Here is a 20,226-nt window from a genome sequence, read left to right on the forward strand (position 1 = left end):
CCTGAAATGTCTACACCCCCTGGGATTCCTCTATTCCTGAGGAACTTCTGGCTGCTAACTTAAGACATGGTGTCTTTGCTGACCAGCACAAAGCAGACAGATAGGGAGAGGACAAAGGACTAGGCCCAGGGTTTCACACCATTCAAGTATACTGTTATATCACATCTCACCAATTCCATATTTCAGACATATACATTACTCTTTGACATCAATGTTAAATCTGGATGTGACATAGCAGATCATATTTTTGCCCTTAATGAACTTTTGTTCTGGTCTTTTACTGTTGTACAAATTTGACCTCCAGAATGAGCACTGATTTTACTAGTGTGGGGATTTTTAGTCCCATACCTAATGAAGATCAGACTCTCTGGATGCCATAAAGATAACACATTTGCATTGTAATACTTGTTTTCCAAGCTGTCATAATTAGACATCTGAGCCTAACCCTGGTCCTTCAACCAACTCAGGTTATTGTTATTTATTATTACAGTAACATCTACAGGTCATATACAGACTAACACGGCTGCTACTCTGATACAGGTCTCATTGAAATCAGGGCCTGATTGTGCTTTGCACTGTTCATACATCAAGAAAAAGTCCCTCCCCTGACGAGCTTACAATCTGAACAGACTAGACGTCAAAAGGAGTAATATTATCCTCATTTTATAGATGGGCAACAGAGGGACAAATAAGAGACGTACCCAAGGTCACACAGGAAGTCTGTGGCAGAACAGGACTTTAACCCAGGTCACCTGAGCCCTAGTCAGAGCCTTAGCCACAACACCATCTTTCCTCTCAAGATAGAGTATTTCAAGAGTAAGTGAAGGGGGGAAAAGGGGTGGTAGTAAAGGTAATGCAGATGTTGTCACTAGCATGGTGTTCGTACGTCCTACGAGGCTCTAGACTGTTCTCAATGGTAGCAGATGACAGAACGAGGAGTAATGGTCTCAAGTTGCAGTGGGGGAGGTTTAGATTGGATATTAGGAAAAACTTTTTCACTATGAGGGTGGTTTCACTATGAGGGTGGTGAAACACTGGAATGCGTTACCTAGGGAGGTGGTAGAATCTCCTTCCTTAGAGGTTTTTAAGGTCAGGCTTGACAAAGCCCTGGCTGGGATGATTTAACTGGGAATTGGTCCTGCTTCGAGCAGGGGGTTGGACTAGATGACCTTCTGGGGTCCCTTCCAACCCTTATATTCTATGATTCTATGAAAGCAGTCAGGGGTTGTCTGTCAATGCCACTTGGCCGAAGGAACACAACAAGGGTGCAGCTATCACCTCTACTGGAGCACCTCTGTATTCCATAAGCTCTTCTCAAACTGAGCATCTTTCAGTCTCAAAATTACTCCCAAACAGAAGTCATTGGCAAGGCAAGGGAGCTCCACACCTGCTTTTGGACTTCCCCAGCTTCTGGTTTTGTAAGTCTATTTTGTTCCCCTTCTTTCCATAAAGAGTTACAAATGCTAACTGAAATCCTGTTTTGACACCTCTGAATGCGCTTGTGGTTTCAGATTCCATGTGTAGGAGAAGGCTGGTGACAACTATCATAGTTATTACAACCTTTATGGAACTGCAGAGTACAGATGAGTTGCATACTGTACAAAGAGATACCACTGTTTAATATTCTGATCCAATGCTTAAATTGCTGTTAGCAGCAGGGAGTCACTATTAACAGTTTTCACACATGTAATAAAGTGCTTTAGATTAGAGAGATATGGAAAAAATCTTTGTAATCAGCACAAAGTAATTGTAGAATTTTTCTTTCTTCTGTAGAAAGGAAACAGAAAGGGACATTTGTGAAAATATCTAGTCCTGCTGAGTTGTTCCTGCAAGAGAGTGGGTGGGCCAATTAGTGGTTGTAGAAATAGGACGGAAGCATTATTATTTAAGCCCAGAGAAAGCAGGGAGAAAAACTGGTACCCAGCAATCCTAAAGTGGTGTATACAAGGATCAGTTCTTCTCTAGGTGTACATACATATAAAACAATCAGTTGCTAAACTTAAGATTCACCCATTACTAAAATGAAGTCTCATATTTAAAATTAGTGAGTTTCTGAAGAATAGCCCAATTTTTGGTGTAACCTGTCATTCAGATTTGGAGTTCAGCCCATCTGCAGTAGAAAGACTATTTATGAAGCACTGAAGTCCCATTAACCCCTGTTAGTTTTTACTTAATGCCTTACTGAGTAAAGATATGTAACTTTTATGCATTAAGTAAAGATATGTAACTCCTCTTATTACAGTCCAATATTCCGTTAATTTGGATTGCTCTGATACTCTAGCACGGCATCAGCCATTTTGAGCCTTTTTGATTGACACCCTCCCAGTTCCAGGCCCAGTTACCTACTCCTGCATGCAGCTACATACTGCAGTGTATGGCTGAAAATCGTGTGGAGATCAGTGATGGTTGAATCTCAAAAGTTGGGTTAGACTCTGTAAAATAGTACTGGAAATCTCAGAAGATCTTCATTCACTGTGTTTTAGAACTTCAGAAGAGGCTTGGTATAAATTTTGGTTGACGATTATGAACAGGTTGGGTAGGGCATTGTCCTTGTTTATTTTATATGAACTATTTTGCTTCTTATTTATGAAGATCCCCATGGACATTTGAGAACCTTTGCATCAGAATAAATGGTTTCCCTAGTAGGCCAATGCCAGTAAATTACTTGAATTTATACATACACTTGTAGCTGTGAATAATGCTGTTGGGGATTTTTCAGAATCTGGATGAAACAAAACCAATGTTCTATTGTACATATTTAGCATTACACACACACACACACACAATCTGGAGTAAAGGAGCTATACCAATTTTCATCGGTTAAGAATCTGGCCTATGATATACATAATAAAGTCCATTTAAACACATGATAAACACTGGAAAAAACATGATGAAAATTAGACTCAACAACAGTTTCCCCAGGTGCATTTACAGGAAAAACCTCTTAAATTCTTAACCCCGTTACATGTTATGTGAATGTACTACAGAGGCAATTGTTAAACCTATTATAATATATTCTACCCACACAGATAATAGCAAATAACAGGAATGTCTTGATGAGCTGAGGCCCTGGGCTTGTTTCATGAACAAAGGCATGTTTAAAAGAACTCTAACAACTGGGGAAATGTAATGATTGCCGGACCAGTCAGAGAGATATAAATTAGCTTTTAATTTATTTCAGTGCTATGCTGTATTTTGATTAATTAATTTCCTCCTGAAGTCTAGCAACCTTTGGTGATATGCTTTCTCAGAATAATAGTACAAGCTCATCTAGGGAATAATGTGCTTCCTCTTTTTAATGCTAGTATTCCATTTCCCATAACCCAGAGCTGAGATTCCAAAGTCACTTCAAAACTCATAATAAAATCACTTCTGTAGGCCCACTTCTGCCATGATACAAACAAGATAGTAGCCAGTGGCTAGCTTTAGGGTTATGTGGGGAAGTCAATATTTATTTGTGTAATTGCAAAGATATATGCAGATTGTATGTATGCGCGCACATGTACACACACACACACACACACACAGATGCACAAATAAATATTGAATGGCAGAAAAGTGGGTCTTCAGAAGTGATATTATAGGAGTTTTGGAGTTACTCTGGAATCTCAGCTCTGGATTAATGGATATTATTTTATATATGAATGATAATATTAGTCTCCTCACATACTTTGAATTCATAATGTAATAGTTTAAGGATGAAACTGCTGCCAGAAAGGAGCATTAGATCATCTAGTCTGATCTCCTATATAGCGCAGGCCACAGAATTTCAACCTATTTCTCCTATATGGAGCCCAATATCATGTACTTGAGTAAAACAGATCTTCCAGAAAGGTATCCAATCTTGATATGAAGACTTCAAGAGATGAAGAATCTACCAGTTCCCTTGGTAGTTTTTTCCAGTGGTTGATCATCTTCCATGTTAAAAATTTGTGCTCTATTTCTAATTTGAATTTGTCTGGTTTTAACTTCCAGCCATTGGTTCCCATTATGCCTTTCTCTGCTAGATCAAGAAAAGCTTTAGTACTTGTTTTTACGCCATGATGTAATGAAGTCACCTCTTCAACTTCTTTTTGATAAGCTAAACAAATTGAGCTCCTTAAGTATCTTATTGAAAGACATTTTTTCCAGCCCATGAATAATTTGTATGGCTCCTTTCTGCACCCGCTCCAATTTTTCAACATTTTTACAATGTGGACGCTAGAACTGTATGCAATATTTCAATATTGGTCTCACCAATGCCTTATACAGAGGTAAAATCACCTCCCTGCTCTTACTCATTACTACCCAATTTGTACATCCAAGGATCGCATTAGCCCTTTTTGCCACAAATTGCATTGGAAGCTAGGGTGACCAGATATCCCGATTTTATAGGGACAGTCCCAATTTTTGGGTCTTTTTCTTATATAGGCTCTTATTATCCCCCACCTCCTGTCCTGATTTTTCACACTTGCTGTCTGGTCACCCTACTGGAAGTTCATGTTCAGTTGTTTGTCCTTTATGATGACACCTAAATCCTTTTCAGAGTCACTGATTTCAAGGATATAGTCCCCCATTCTATAGGTATGGCCTGCATTCTTTGTTCCTAGATGACCTTGCATTTGGCTATATTAAAAATACATTTTGTTTGACTAGGCCCAGTTACCAAAGCAATCCAGATTGCTCTACATGACTACCTTGTCCTTATCATTATTTGTGAGTCTGCCAATCTTTGTCACCCACAAGTTTTATCAGCAGTGATTTTATACTTACTTCCAGATCATCGATAAAAATATTGAATAGAGGCTGGCCTTGAACATATCCCTTTGGAACCTGCATTAGGTGATGATTTCCTGTAGTCAACTAGTCTTCGAGTTCTGTCTGTTAGCCAGTTCTTATCTGTTTAACATATGCTCTACTGATATTGTATAGTGCTAATTTTTAATATGTTACTCTTCTTATATGGTAAATTCTTTTGGACAGGGACAATGTCTATGTTTGTGATTTTTTTCAGAGTCTTATTCATTGGCTCCATGCCTGACAGAGGGCATCTGGATGCTACTGTAGTATAAATATTAATAGTTGAATAGAAAATACTCTGCATTCTGCTGAGGGGTTTTTTCCCTTTTTTGAAAAGTGTGCTGTTTGATCCAGTAAAGAACCTTCTACTAAATAAGGCTCCTTGATATGTAGCCACATCATCAAGTAATAACAACTGGCATTTGTACAACTTGTATAGGACAGTGATTGGAAAATCCAATGGTTGAAAGAGTAGTCTAGCTAGGGTGACCAGATGTCCCGATTGTATAGGGACAGTCCCGATTTTTGGGTCTTTTTCTTATATAGGCTCTTATTACCCCCCACCTCCTGTCCTGAGATTTCACACTTGCTGTTTGGTCACCCAAAGTCAGCAAAGCTGTAGTAAATCACGTTGCCATGCGGAAGCTTTGTATTCAGGGATAACCTAAGGCTCCTGGTGAAGGAGCAGAGCCAGCTATTTTCTGGAGGTAAGTAAAAGCTGAATAACCAGACACCACCACTGCCCCTCCAGAAAAATGGATTAAAAGGGTAACTCTGATGGAAAAATCTTTCTCGGGAGATTATCATTCATTCTGTCCCTTGACCGTATGGAATAACAAAAGACATGATGATCAGCAAAAAGGAGATATTAGGGGAGGGAGAGAAATTGTAACCACAAAACAGAAGGGTGTGATCTTGCCTATGCCTAGATATAACTACAGAGTACCTCCGGCAACAAATATCTCCCTTTCCCCCCCCCCAACCCCGCCATATATAAATATACATAGACACCCTCATGCAGTGTTAATATCCATGTAATAATTGATGATAGAAGTGATAAATTAGGTTCATTGTCCACCTTTGACTGTTTCCCCTGCACACTGCCCACTAATTCATCTCCACAGGCCTACACCTAACATTCCAAATCCCTGAGCAGCTTTGAGCAACCACCTTTAATTGTCTTTTAGTTAACTACTAGAGGAATATTTCCTTTCCCACTCAAAGTGGAATTTCTTCACTAAAAGTACATCCAGGATGAGCAACAGTATTTAGTTCAGGAACAAGTTTAAGAATCTGGATGCCACAAAACTAATACATAAGTATTACTGTTTACTCAAGCCTTCATCATACCCAGCTGTTACACTACAGGCATCCTTTCAGGGAACCTCACCATGGTAATTTGACACACTAAGATTTGTATCAGGGTAGTGCCTAGAGATCTGGGATAGAAATGAAAGGGTGACTAGCTTTTAGAAAGTCAGCACTCACATGCTCAAAAAAATTTTTGTTTTTAATTATGGTAGATGTTGAGCTATCATTTATAGGCATATTAGCAGTAATTTAGGTAAATTTGAGAGTTTCTAAAATTTATTCATCAGACATTTGATCTTCTTCAGAGGCTGGTGCAGTTGGATTCATGGTACTTACCTCCCCATTGAGGAAGAGTTGCAGGGAAATTGTGGAAACAGAAGGAGAAAGGGGTGCTGATACATTACCATTTAGAGACTAACCAAATAAATTGGTTAGTCTCTAAGGTGCCACAAGTACTCCTTTTCTTTTTGCGAATACAGACTAACACGGCTGTTACTCTGAAACCTGAAATTACCATTTAAGTTCAAACAGTGAACTAAGTTTGAGCCAGTTCATTTTATGAACCGTTTTATTTTATCTACTTTTTATTTCAACATGTCCTTGTTTCTTTTATATTTTGGTGCTACACAGCAGCAAACTACTAAACACAAATGATACAGAGAGACTTACAAAAGAGAAAGTTAATATCCACACTCAGCTTCTGTTAGTCCTACCCCACTAGTTGCTTGACATCAGGGTTGGCAAAGAAATAGAAAGGATTAATGATACTGCTGCTGCATCCTGTTCAGTAAACTAAACCACAACAGAGATTTTATATTTACTGTCTTCTTACTGCATTCCTTTTATCTTTTCTATATTTTTTTCTCTGCATGTACTGGGAGTGGTGTCTAATTAGGATGATGAGACAATCATTGGAGCAAACCTAACAGGTCAAGTGTTGTTTTCACCCTCTATAGTTAATATTGCAAAACAGTTTCCATGACATCATGTTTTCACATGATCATAACTTGGTGAAACAGCCATCTCTAGGGCTGTAGTCTGCCTCAAGGTGATTTTTTTTAAATGGGGAAGTGTGAGCAAAATCTCTTCAACAATTTTTGACATATGGGAGAGTGGAAAAATATATATCTTCTCCACTGAAAAACTATTCTAGTCCCAATTTTGCACGTGTCTATGGAAAAAAATATTTGAAGTTTTAAACTGGACATTAACAAAGCACTTATGTGAGGACTTATGCCCCTACAAGTGATTTGAGAGATGGCCTCTGAGCATTCTCTCAGACTTTAGCAGAGTTTAACAAAGCCCCCATTTATGACATCACTTCATGCTCTTCCTTCTTGGCCTAAGTAGGGAGCTGGGTGAGTCATGGCCTGCTGGGGGAAAGTTATCAAGTGGGAATGCAAAGTCATGAATGTGACCCAAGGACCTCTTGATGCTAACTGGCAAACAGCATGGAGTACATAAGGTTTACTCATCCCTGCTCTCCCTCACTGTCCCATTGCCTTCCTCATGAACTTGCAATGACGCCTAACCCCCCTCACTCCCTAGGATCTTACAGTAGGCTTTGTCTCCATCCGTCATGAGCTATAACCTTCTCTTTAATTTTAAAGTTCTTGTTACAAGGGCTCATCATCTTTAATAGGCTCAGCCACCATTAAATTCAACATGATCCAGAAACTAGAGCACATGAGATATGAATTTAGAAGAAGCCTATAAGAGAGACAGCAGAACTACCTGTTCCTGTTGGAGTTATCAAAGACAGAAGAGGTCAAATCCTCAGTAGCTACTCCCACCAAGGAACACCAATGTGAAAAATGCATGAGATAACTATTTGACAGAGTTTTGGACACAAACTTCTAAGAATACTCAAAACCAAAAAAGAAAACCTTCCTGTCAAGGTTCCTTCCCTACTCTGAACTCTAGGGTACAGATGTGGTGACCTGCATGAAAGACCCCCTAAGCTTATTCTTACCAGCTTAGGTTAAACGCTGCCACCACCAAAGTGTTACACAAAGAACAGGGGAAGTGCCCAGGGGAAACGTCTCCCCCCCCCCAAAAATACCCCCCCCCAAGCACTACACCCCCTTTCCTGGGGAAGACTTGATAAAAATCCTCACCAATTTGCATAGGTGAACACAGACCCAAACCCTTGGATCTTAAGAACAATGAAAAAGCAATCAGGTTCTTAAAAGAAGAATTTTAATTAAAGAAAAAGTAAAAGAATCACCTCTGTAAAATCAGGATGGTAAATACCTTACAGGGTAACCAGATTCAAAACATAGAGAATCCCTCTAGACAAAACCTTAAGTTACAAAAAGACACAAAAACAGGAATATACATTCCATTCAGCACAGCTTATTTTATCAGTCATTTAAACAAAACAGAATCTAACACATATCTAACTAGATTGCTTACTGACTCTTTACAGGAGTTCTGACCTGCTTTCCTGCTCTGGTCCCGGCAAAAGCATCACACAGACAGAGAGAACCCTTTGTTCCCCCACCCTCCAGCTTTGAAAGTATCTTGTCTCCTCACTGGTCATTTTCATCAGGTGCCAGCGAGGTTGTCTTAGTTTCTTAACCCTTTACAGGTGAAAGGGTTTTTCCTCTGGCCAGGAGGGATTTAAAGGTGTTTACCCTTCCCTTTATATTTATGACACTTCCAAATAAAAGGCTTTGTACACATCATGGAAATACTATAAATCAGTTTGAAAATATTCTCTCCCTTAGTTATAATGAAAACAATTAAAAGTAGCAGGAACTTACATTGACATATTGCTTTTGTGGGAACTCCAGAGCTGAAAACTTGATCTACTACAACTTGAGCTAAAGAGCAAAGACTCTATAGCTGGGGTGGTAACTGGGTTCCTTTGGGGTGAAAGCATGTTACTGGTCATGCTCTGGGCCTGATCCGCAGGGGACATGAGTATGTTACAACCCCAGCCTAAAGATTTTGTATAAAAGACCCATACCAGAGCCCCTACTGGTTTGGGACCTGCTATTTTTTGTGGGGTTCTCCTCTGTTGAAATGAGCAGAAGCACTCAAACTAGAGACCCCATTAGTTAAAGATGGGGCTGCTGTGAGGTTGTACATCTTTATAACTCACTTTCTCCTGGTCTGAAATAGAAATAGCCTGAATTTGTTGACTCTCAGGGCACACTATAAGTGTCATCTTTCAATAGGGTGACCAGATGTCCCAATTTTATAGGGACAGTCCCGATATTTGAGGCTTTTTCTTATATAGAAGCCTATAACCCTCCACCCCTTGTCCCCATTTTTTCACACTTGCTGTCTGGTCACCCTATCTTTCAACCAGAGCTTTTGGGGAGGTGGGAAGAACATTGAGAATTGAAGTCTGGTGTGTGGGACGTTTTCAGTCTTTGTTGTTCTAAGGATTTGGCTGATTATTTTTATTACACTATATGGCAAGGGTTGGCTGCTAGATTTTTCTTTATTATAGAATTTGTGTTCTTTCCACAGATTTCAATGCCAGAAGGGCCCATTGTGACCATCCAGTCTGACCTCCTGGGTAACACAGGCCATAGAACTTCTCAGAATGAATTCCTAGAGTTCTGTGAGGGGGCAGTGGAACAGGGACTGAGCATTCCAGAGGGGCACTTGGAGGATTTGGGGATTGGTGTGTGCCTATCGCTAACCTGTACAGACAAAGTGAGGCCTGTGGAGGCCTGGAAGGCAGTGCTTGTGTGGCAAGTGGCTTCAGGGAGCTGATCCACAGCAGGCTAAGCCAAGACTTGCTCATGCTAAGGGCAGGTGGTCTCAAGATGCCTGACAACCCTGAGAACCCCTGGGGTCCTCATTGTGATGCTTCCCAACATTTCTGATCATTTGGGGAAGTTCTGAATAGGATACAAACTTTTGGATGCTTCTCCAACCTGAACCGAGAGCTATTTAAAAGTTGACTCATAAAACCCTTTTCAGTGTGAACGTAGCTAGCAATTCGTAAACATACTGATTGATCCACTGAGCCATCTGCTTTGCTAAGTGCAGGTTTCTCTCCTGAGTTTACTTTGTTTTGTTTGATTTCAATCACATGCTTTTCCCATTCCCCTAGAAGACTTCTCATAGTCTCCTGTTTCTCTAGAAATGAAACATCTGTTCTTTGAACCAATTTATATTGAAACAATTTGTATTTTTGGTTTACGAGCCTTTCCTAGTAAGGGATTGCACAGGGTTTCACCCTCTGTATGATGTAGTTCTGCCTGAGTTCCCTATTTACTCCTAGTGCCAAACACTTCAACGACATCCCCTGGTTTTTAGTTCTGTGAAAAATATCAACTTTATTACCTACTTTAACAAATTTGGAAACTTTTATTAGGTCTCCTCAAATCTCCTATTTCAACTGAAAACAAGACTAACAACTTTTCCTTATAAGTTAGTTTAAGCCCCTTGAGACTGGAGCTGTTTTTCGTTCCACGTTTTTACAGCACCCAGCACTATACGATCCCAATCCTGACTGTGGCTACTCAGAAATGTGTGCTATCTGGTAAACTTTCATTACATCATCTACAAGGTTCTAAATGCCTTGAGCCTCTTGTATGACAATTAGTGCTATACATAGAATTCCAGGTGGGTTCTAACTAAGTTACCGTGTATAATGAAATGTTAGCTCTTTTGTCTTGTAGTCTATCCTTCTGTTAATAAAGCCAAGTTTTTGGTTTGCCTAACCTTTCAAGAATTTAATGAATATGTTGGCTTCCATAAAGTCTCCTGATTCCTGTGGAAGACTGACTCTTTGCTTCCATCACAAACCCATCTCTGTGATACCAATTATATTCATACAGTTAAAATGCCTGTCATTTCTACTCTACATTTTTCATAATGGCTGCCATATGCCAGTCTTAGATTTCCATTATTTAGCTCTCTTTTTTTTTGTCTGCTGTATATATCTATAATTGGATAGATTATTTCTTTATAAAGGCAATGTTATGCTGTTAAATTGATGACTTAGCTATTTTTGCCCTTAGATCACCCTCCTCTTACTCTGCTGCATGCTATTTTCCTATGAGACTAATTAGTGGACTAAGAAGCAGAGTGGAGAGCACAAGAAAAACAACCTGCACCGGAGACATGAGGGCTGCTGTTTATGTGGATCCTGGTCTCAAGAGTAACTCAGCCAAGCTACTTTCATGCAGCATAATATCAAGAACGTGCTGCAAGAGAGGAAGGGAAGTTAAGCCTTGACAACTAGTAGAACTCCTTACTATTACAAACAAAGCTTCCAAACAGTTTGAGGGACAAATCCTGTCTTACTAGCATGTCAGTGATGTCCAGACTTCTTTTGATTTGGTACCAGACAGGCTGCGTCTAAAGGCTAGAACCTTCCTGCTTTCAATGATCAGATAGGACGTATCTATCACACATTATTTTCCTGCTTTGGTGATAACCTTCCCTCCTTTGTCTCATAATTATAAATAGACTTTCTGTAGTTCAACCTTTATTGTCCTCCACTAAGTGACATTCTTCTCTTCTGAGATGGTTTATCTGTGCTTTGACAAGTTAAGGTGTTAAAGAAATAGATCTGTAAAAATGAGGAAATCTCCCTCTCTCCTCCACTCCCAGGACTTATTTCATTAAGAGTTTTGTGGGTCTCTGATTTTGAATCTAATCTGAACTATGCAACAGGTCCTGAAACATTCATGGGACTCACTCCTTATGGCAGAGAACCTATCCATTCTCTGAAATGCTTTGGTTGATCTATACAAAAAACTCACTCTGCGGGGTGAATTCCACAGATTAACTGAAAAAAGTCACTCCTGTCCTTCAGCACAGGTGACCAGGTAAATGATGTTAACAGGATGCAAATTCATTCTTTGTGGATTTTTTTGGTATTTATCAGTTTTCAAGCTAAGTGGTAACCACAGAAACAGCTTTGAACTTTTCCAGACATTGACAGTTAAGAATTAGTAAAAAATTGGCTTGAATTCATTATCTCTGAAAGAGAGGGAACATCAACAGTCTTGTCCTGCCTTAATTTGGCCAGTTTTAATTAGATTGGTGCAAAGAAAACTTAGTTTAAAAACGTAAGCATGATAAATTCAAGAAACTGTGAATAGGAACAGACCTCCTTCCTTTTAAGGTCAATTGTAAAGTATTGGATGAATTCTGAGTACTCACCTGAGGAAACAGCTTGTAATTGTGTTCAGATAGTCCTGAACTTAGGTGAGGCCAAGTGGAAGGAAAGAGCCTGAGCACTAGCTTGAAATCTTGGGGACTGCTGAGCAAACCCTGAAAATTGCTACAAGGAATCCAGTTAAAGCTGACGCGGGCACACAAAAACTGAAGCGACTTAGTCATTGTAGGTGCCTCAGTTATAGGTGCCCAACATGAGACAGCTCAAAGGGCCCTGACTTTCAGAAACTGCTGAGCCCCCACCCTCTGCTAATCAGGCCCCTTGGGGTGTCATGTTGAGCACCCAAAATTCACAAGTCACTTTTGAAAAACATCTTAACCTTATAAAGGTCGTAAGAGTGCAAGACGTACTTATGGTACATGGTTAAATATTCTGCATCCTCAATCGTGTGGCTATATATAGTTTTCCGATACTCCCCTTGGGCAGTGCTAGCTCTCTGCTGTAAGTGGATGCTCCAGCACTTCTCCACCCATTTCTTACACTCCCTGCTCTTCTGCCAATCCTGAATTTCATTTTTTGTGACCATCTCTGCCAAGGGGATTAGAAAATTAGCCAGATTAATACTTGGTGAGAAGCTTGTCCGGGCCTTGCCTATTTTGTGCTTATCTCTGTAGATATACTCAGCTTTCTGTTATCCTCCAGTATATTTTGTAATATCCCCTTTGACTAGCAATGTCGTGCTTCATTTAGAACACTGCAGGCAGTTTTGTTCTCTTGTGTTTCCTGCGGAAGCTCAATCAGAATTTTCTAGCTGTGGCAGGCTAGTTAAAATAGTCACATTATATACGCAACCAGTCACTTCATTCAACACAGCCCTGTGTACATGGCCTCTAATGAGCAAACAAAGGTAAACAGTGTGCCCTACAATATGTGTGTTAGGTGCCATCCGACTGTATTCTTCTCTAGTCTGCACCATTATCTGGTAGGACTAAATCAGAACTCAAGGATATGTAGGTAATTCACCACTTTAAAAGTTTGCAATCTGCAAATCTATTTGAATCTGCTCTGTGGTCGTGTTGTCTATTGTGTGTACAAAGAGTTTCATACAACAAGCACACAGTACGTAGACATAGAATTGTATATTAGCAAATATTTTCTCAGATAACCTTTAAAGATGAACTGGTCCAGTGCTTGTCTGAGTGCAGTCTGAAACAACAGCAGTGAACAATTTGAACCACACATCTGTTTTATTGTGCGGTAACCCAGCTGCCTAAAGAGGATAGTCCTGTCACTATTAACCATTTCACTGCCAATACTAGCAGAAACATCCAGCTACTTGGGAAATATGTATGGGTTCTGAGTAGACTATTGCTACTTTGTTTTCCTTCAGTTAAACCCCTGAGTCTGGGGGAATGTGGGATTCTTCAATCTTATTTTCAGGGCATTGTGTCAATTCTATGTATTCTGCCAGCTTTCACCTGAGAAGAGAATTATGTTATGGTTGACTGCCAGATTCTGAGGAACAGTTTTTTTCAAAACTTTCCCAGACAAAATTCTGAAGTAGAGTAGCAGCTCTGAGTAACTTAAGGGTGAACATCCTTACAAGAGTGTTGTAGTGAGTAAGGATGCTTGGATACCTGGCTGTCACATGGATTCTCAGGGCCAGGTGCTGAGTTGGAGTTGAGGTGTTACAGTTAGCTAAGAGAGTCTAATTTTCTCAAGGCATCAGGATGGGGGCAGGTTTAAAGCAATCTGGTTTAGACACCTTAACTGCAAATGTTTGTACTTTCAAATGTTTGGGTTTCTCTCTTGTAAGTTTAATAAGGATAGTTGAATTTCTTTCCTTTCCTTGACTTCATAGGCTCACTAGGGCTCCCCACCACACCCTTTCCTGGGAGCCTTGGAGGGATCATTGGTCACAACCCTTCCCTTGCAGACATTAGGATGCTAATGGTTACACCCACCCACTAAGGGTAAAAGGTGTGTTGATTAATATAGCCAGTTGATTTAATAACTAACCCCATGTGTAGTTAAAGTGTTCAAGAGACCAACTTAGCTAAAATTTATTATCTAAAGACAACAGTATAATATAAACAGGAGACATACATGCCCTCCTTCCAGAAAACAATTCTTATCTCACAGCATGTTCACTTGCACAGAAGATACCCACAGATATCCCCCCCAACCACTTATTATATATACTGTATCTGTTTAGTAGTTAAAAAGTCCTTTATACTTCACCAAAGCTCCAACTCACCAGTTCCTTAACTTCCTGTTCTGTATCTTTCCTCATTTCTTTGGATACCATATTACAAACAGTTGGGAGTAGAGCTCCATGAATGGATTGTCCTAGCTCAGGGCTGGGATGTAACAGCAAGTTGCCTGGGAGCTACGTAGCCCTGCCACCGCCTCTGCCGCCACCACCACCCTTCTGCCCAGCAGGCTACCTCAACAAACTTGGCTCAATCTGCCCTTTATAACTCCCCGCTGGCTTGATTCTGAGTCATCTACTCCCACACATGACTCATTCCCTTCACTTGAGGAAATGGGCTACCCCTGGGCTAACCCACCGCACATACAGGGCCAGTTTACCCTGAGACAATAGGGAAGTTATTGAATGGCTCTGTTAATGCCTCTCCTAGGTTGTGGTAATCCACTCCTTTCTTTTAGATGTAGACAGATAGCTAATATGCACAATACTATTTTTGAAAAATGAAAGACAATAAATATGAAGTTTAAAAAAAAATCCACTGGCATTTTCAGAAGAGTGTCTCGTCCAAATTCTAACATGCATCACTATGTCTGATTACATAACTAGCTGAACAACTAGCAGATCCAAGCATTCTTCTTCACTTCCTAGTGCAAAAACTAGTGGATTGCATTAGTGTGCCTGTCAAACAGCTGTTATATTCCACCTTAGAGGTGGCTGTAATTCATCTGTGAAAGTGATTTCAGCTATATAAGTGCAAACACACATAATTATACTATAGGGCCAATTATATCTGGCTGGCCCTGCTCAGCTGTACAAGGGGGAGGCAATAGTGCAAAGGGCTGGACAGAGTTGCTGTCCTTATGATCCTTGACCAGGAAGGCTGCTCTTGCGGCACGGCCTCACCACTCAGTAGGAGAGAGAATCATAGATCATAGAATATCAGGGTTGGAAGGGACCTCAGGAGGTCATCTAATCCAACCCCCTGCTCAAAGCAGGACCAATCCCCAACTAAATCATCCCAACCAGGGCTTTGTCAAGCCTGACCTTAAAAACTTCTAAGGAAGGACATTCCACCACCTCCCTAGGTAACGCATTCCAGTGCTTCACCACCCTCCTAGTGAAAAAGTTTTTCCTAATAGCCAACCTAAACCTCCCCCACTGCAACTTGAGACCATTACGCCTCATTCTGTCATCTGCTACCACTGAGAACTGTCTAGATCCATCCTCTTTGGAACCCCCTTTCAGGTAGTTGAAAGCAGCTATCAAATCCCCCCTCATTCTTCTCTTCCACAGACTAAACAATCCCAGGTTCCTCAGCCTCTCCTCATAAGCCATGTGTTCCAGTCCCCTAATCATTTTTGTTGCCTTCTGCTGGATGTTTTCCAATTTTTCCACATCCTTCTTGTGGTGTGGGGCCCAAAACTGGACACAGTACTCCAGATGAGGCCTCACCAATGTCGAGTAGAGGGGAACGATCACGTCCCTCGATCTGCTGGCAATGCCCCTACTTATACAGCACAAAATGCCATTGGCCTTCTTGGCAACAAGGGCACGCTGTTGACTCATATCCAGCTTCTTGTCCAGCTTCTGTAACCCCCAGGTCCTTTTCTGCAGAACTGCTGCCTAACCATTTGGTCCGTAGTCTGTAGCAGTGCATGGGATTCTTCCGTCCTAAGTGCAGGACTCTGCACTTGTCCTTGTTGAACCTCATCAGATTTCTTTCGGCCCAATCCTCTAATTTGTCTAGGTCCCTCTGTATCCTATCCCTACCCTCCAGCGTATCTACCTCTTCTCCCAGTTTAGTGTCATCTGCAAACTTGCTGAGGGTGCAATCCACACCATCCTCCAGATCATTAATGAAGATATTGAACAAAACCGGCCCCAGGACCAACCTTGGGGCACTCCACTTGATACCAGCTGCCAACTAGATATGGAGCCATTAATCACTATCCGTTGAGCCAGACAATCTAACCAGCTTTCTATCCACCTTATAATCCTTTCATCCAGCCCATACTTCTTTAACTTGCTGGCAAGAATACTGTGGGAGATCATATCAAAAGCTTTGCTAAACTCAAGGAACAACAAATCCACTGCTTTCCCCTCATCCACAGGGCCAGTTATCTCATCACAGAAGGCAATTAGATTAGTCAGGCATGACTTGCCCTTGGTGAATCCATGCTGACTGTTCCTGATCACTTTCCTCTCCTCTAAGTGCTTCAGAATTGATTCCTTGAGGACCTGCTCCATGATTTTTCCAGGAACTGAGGTGAGGCTGACTGGCCTGTAGTTCCCAGGATCCTCCTTCTTCCCTTTTTTAAAGATGTGCATTACATTAGCCTTTTTCCGGTCGTCCGGGACCTCCCCCGATCGCCAGGAGTTTTCAAAGGTAATGGCCAATGGCTCTGCAATGACATCCACCAACTCCTTTAGCACTCTCGGATGCAGCGCATCCGGCCCCATGGACTTGTGCTCATTCAGCATTTCTAAACAGTCCCAAACCACTTCTTTCTCCACAGAGGGCTGGTCACCTCCTCCCCATGCTGTGCTGCCCAGTGCAGTAGTCTGGGAGCTGACCTTGTTCGTGAAGACAGAGGCAAAAAAACATTGAGTACATTAGCTTTTTCCACACCCTGTGTCACTAGGTTGCTTCCCTCATTCAGTAAGGGGCCCACACTTTCCTTGACTTTCTTCTTGTTGCTAACATACCTGAAGAAACCCTTCTTGTTACTCTTAACATCTCTTGCTAGCTGCAACTCCAAGTGTGATTTGGCCTTCCTGATTTCACTCCTGCATGCCCGAGCAATATTTTTATACTCTTCCCTGGTCATTTGTCCAATCTTCCACTTCTTGTAAGCTTCTTTTTTGTGTTTAAGAGCAGTAAGGATTTCACTGTTAAGCCAAGCTTGTCGCCTACCATATTTACTATTCTTTCTACACATTGGGATGGTTTGTCCCTGTAACCTCAATAAGGATTCTTTAAAATACAGCCAGCTCTCCTGGACTCCTTTCCCCCTCATGTTATTCTCCCAGGGGATCCTGCCCATCAGTTTCCTGAGGGAGTCAAAGTCTGCTTTTCTGAAGTCCAGGGTCCGTATTCTGCTGCTCTCCTTTCTTCCTTGTGTCAGGATCCTGAACTTGACCATCTCATGGTCACTGCCTCCCAGGTTCCCATCCACTTTTGCTTCCCCTACTAATTCTTCCCAGTTTGTGAGCAGCAGGTCAAGAAGACCTCTGCCCCTAGTTGCACTAGCACTAGGAAATTGTCCCCTACACTTTCCAAAAACTTCCTGGATTCTCTGTGCACCACTGTATTGCTCTCCCAGCAGATATCAGGGTGATTGAAATCTGCCATGAGAACCAGGGCCTGCGATCTAGTAACTTCCGTTAGCTGCCGGAAGAAAGCCTCGTCCACCTCATCCCCTGGTCTGGTGGTCGAGAGCAGACTCCCACCACCACATCACCCTTGTTGATCACACTTCTAAACTTAATCCAGAGACTCTCAGGTTTTTCGCAGTTTCATACCGCTCCCAGAGCTCATACGTTCACCCAATACAAATCACTACCTGAAAGGTAGAATCAGTCCCCTTAGTTTGTATATAAAGTCCTTTGGGCTTTTTCAAGATGAGAAGTGCTTCATTCATTTAAAATAGGCTTGCAAGGGGCTGTGTGTGGATTATGGAAACTGGAGATAAAAATCATCTATTGTAAATTGATTCAAAGTCAGAGAGTTTAAGGTCAGAAGGGACCATCAGATCATCTAGCCTGAGCTCCTGAATATCACAGGCCACTAAATATCACCCAACCACCCCCATACCTAGCCAACAACCAGAATTAGATCAAAGCATTACAGTCCTCAAGAGACTAAATTATTGAATGCCACCGGCAGAGAACAAAGGGGACTGAACTGCACCCGTTGATCATATGGAAGGATATTCTGATTTGAACAACTGTTTTAAACCTCTCAGAACTTTCCTAATTACCTGCATGTTGTTTGCAGCTTAGAAGGTAGGAGCTAGTCAACATAAGCACAGGACTAACTTTCCAATTATAGTTTGATGCAGCTGAAAGAAAGAGTTCTAATGCTTATCCATCTATGATGCGAGCTGTTTTTCCAGTTTCTCAAATCAATCCTTATAACTGATTGGCAAATCTTGGCTATTCAGCAGCTGAATAAATTACCCAGTAAAGTGTCATGTTCTTGTTAAACCAAACAGAATGTGAAGTGCCTTTTCGCTGTTTTAGTACAGTGTGTGTTTGTTAAATCTCAGTTCCCCTTTTAAGATTAGCTTTTGTTCTGTTTCTGTTATAACAGATTTCATTTGCCTTTTTTTTGTTTTTGTTTCAATCATGTCATTTTGTTTTTTTAACACCCTTTTAGCTAAGGTTTCCTCACTAAAAATTAAAGGTGGCAAGTAATATTCTAGGATTTTGCTAGTGATAAATATCAAGAGTAATTCATATACCTGTAGGTGAAAGAGTGAATATGGTTAAATGAAGTCAAATGTGGGAATTTTTGACATCTGGGAAGTAGGTGGGGAGATCAGATCTCTCCAGATTGCTGATTCATTGAAGAACCTGATAGTTACTAGCAGAATCCTTTTCAGAGGTAAAAGGCAACATGTCAAAGTACCTGGTGTTAATGAGCAAAATAAAATAAAATAAAATTCAGATAGATCTAAATTGTGTTGAGGGGATGAGTCTGATACATAGTTTGTCCAGGACTGGGGAAGCAAGAGATGCTCCTTTTACACCTTAAACTTTCCTTTCCAGCTTTTGTAAGTTCCCTTCAGCCCAGTTAACTATCTCTGGCAGGTAGAAGGGACCTGTTCCTGCTGCAGCAGGCTACCTGTCACTAGGTCTCAAGGAATGCCTATACTTGGAGCTGGGGGTGTGATTCCCAGTCTAAGAGTCATACTAGTTCTCACTGAGCTAGCATGCTAAAACTACAAAACTGTGGCAGGACAAGCAGTGGGCGGGGTTACCTGCCCCACGTGTGTGGCTGTCAGAGACACTAGGGGTGTACTTGGGGCAGCTAGAGCCTCCTGCCTCTCGTAGTGCTGCATCAACACTCTGTTTTTAAGCATGCCAGCTGGATGAAAGCTAGAGTGAGTATGTCTCCTCAGGTTGGGAATTGCACCCCCAGCTCCCAGTGTTGACACACCTTCAGTCAGTGTCAGTTTCTCTGACACGCTTCCAGAAGCCTCTGACTACGCTCTCTATCCAGTCTTCCTGTTCTAGCTCTTGGAGGTTGAGGATCCCCTTTGATCCTAGGCTCAGCCTGCAGAAGAGTAAACCATTCTAGCCTGGATGGAGCCCCACAGGGGCTATTCCCCAGTTGTTAGCTTCCCCCTCTGCTCCCCGTTGTTTCCTCCAGGACCTTTATCATTCCCATTGTTTCATTTCCTGTGGGTTCCTTTAACTCCGTGCATTCAGGCAGGTTCTATACCAAATATATAACCTGAAGGGCATATGATATTTAAAAAAATATATACTACTCATAACTCCCTCATTCTCCATAGCACTCATGAACATTTGCAAATACAGATATGCAAGAGCCAAAATAAAAAAATTACTAAGATTATTGCAAATGCATCTGTCTGATAAGAAATTGGATTTTATAATCTTTTAATTGGGGAAAAGGGGCAGCTGAGTGTCAGGCTAATAGTGGAAAGAGAGCTCCCATTGTTTGTCTGGAATGACGACTGCCACTCCATAATGTTGACAGTAATTGTTGAATGTCTCAGCTGAATTTCTCTCCCTTTGAAAAGAAGTGTTAAACTGTTAGATAGGCTTCCATTCGGTCATGGAAATAAAGCTTTAAATCTGTGTTAAA

Source organism: Caretta caretta, chromosome 5, assembly GCF_965140235.1.
Source record: "Caretta caretta isolate rCarCar2 chromosome 5, rCarCar1.hap1, whole genome shotgun sequence".
Classification (NCBI taxonomy): Eukaryota; Metazoa; Chordata; order Testudines; family Cheloniidae; genus Caretta; species Caretta caretta.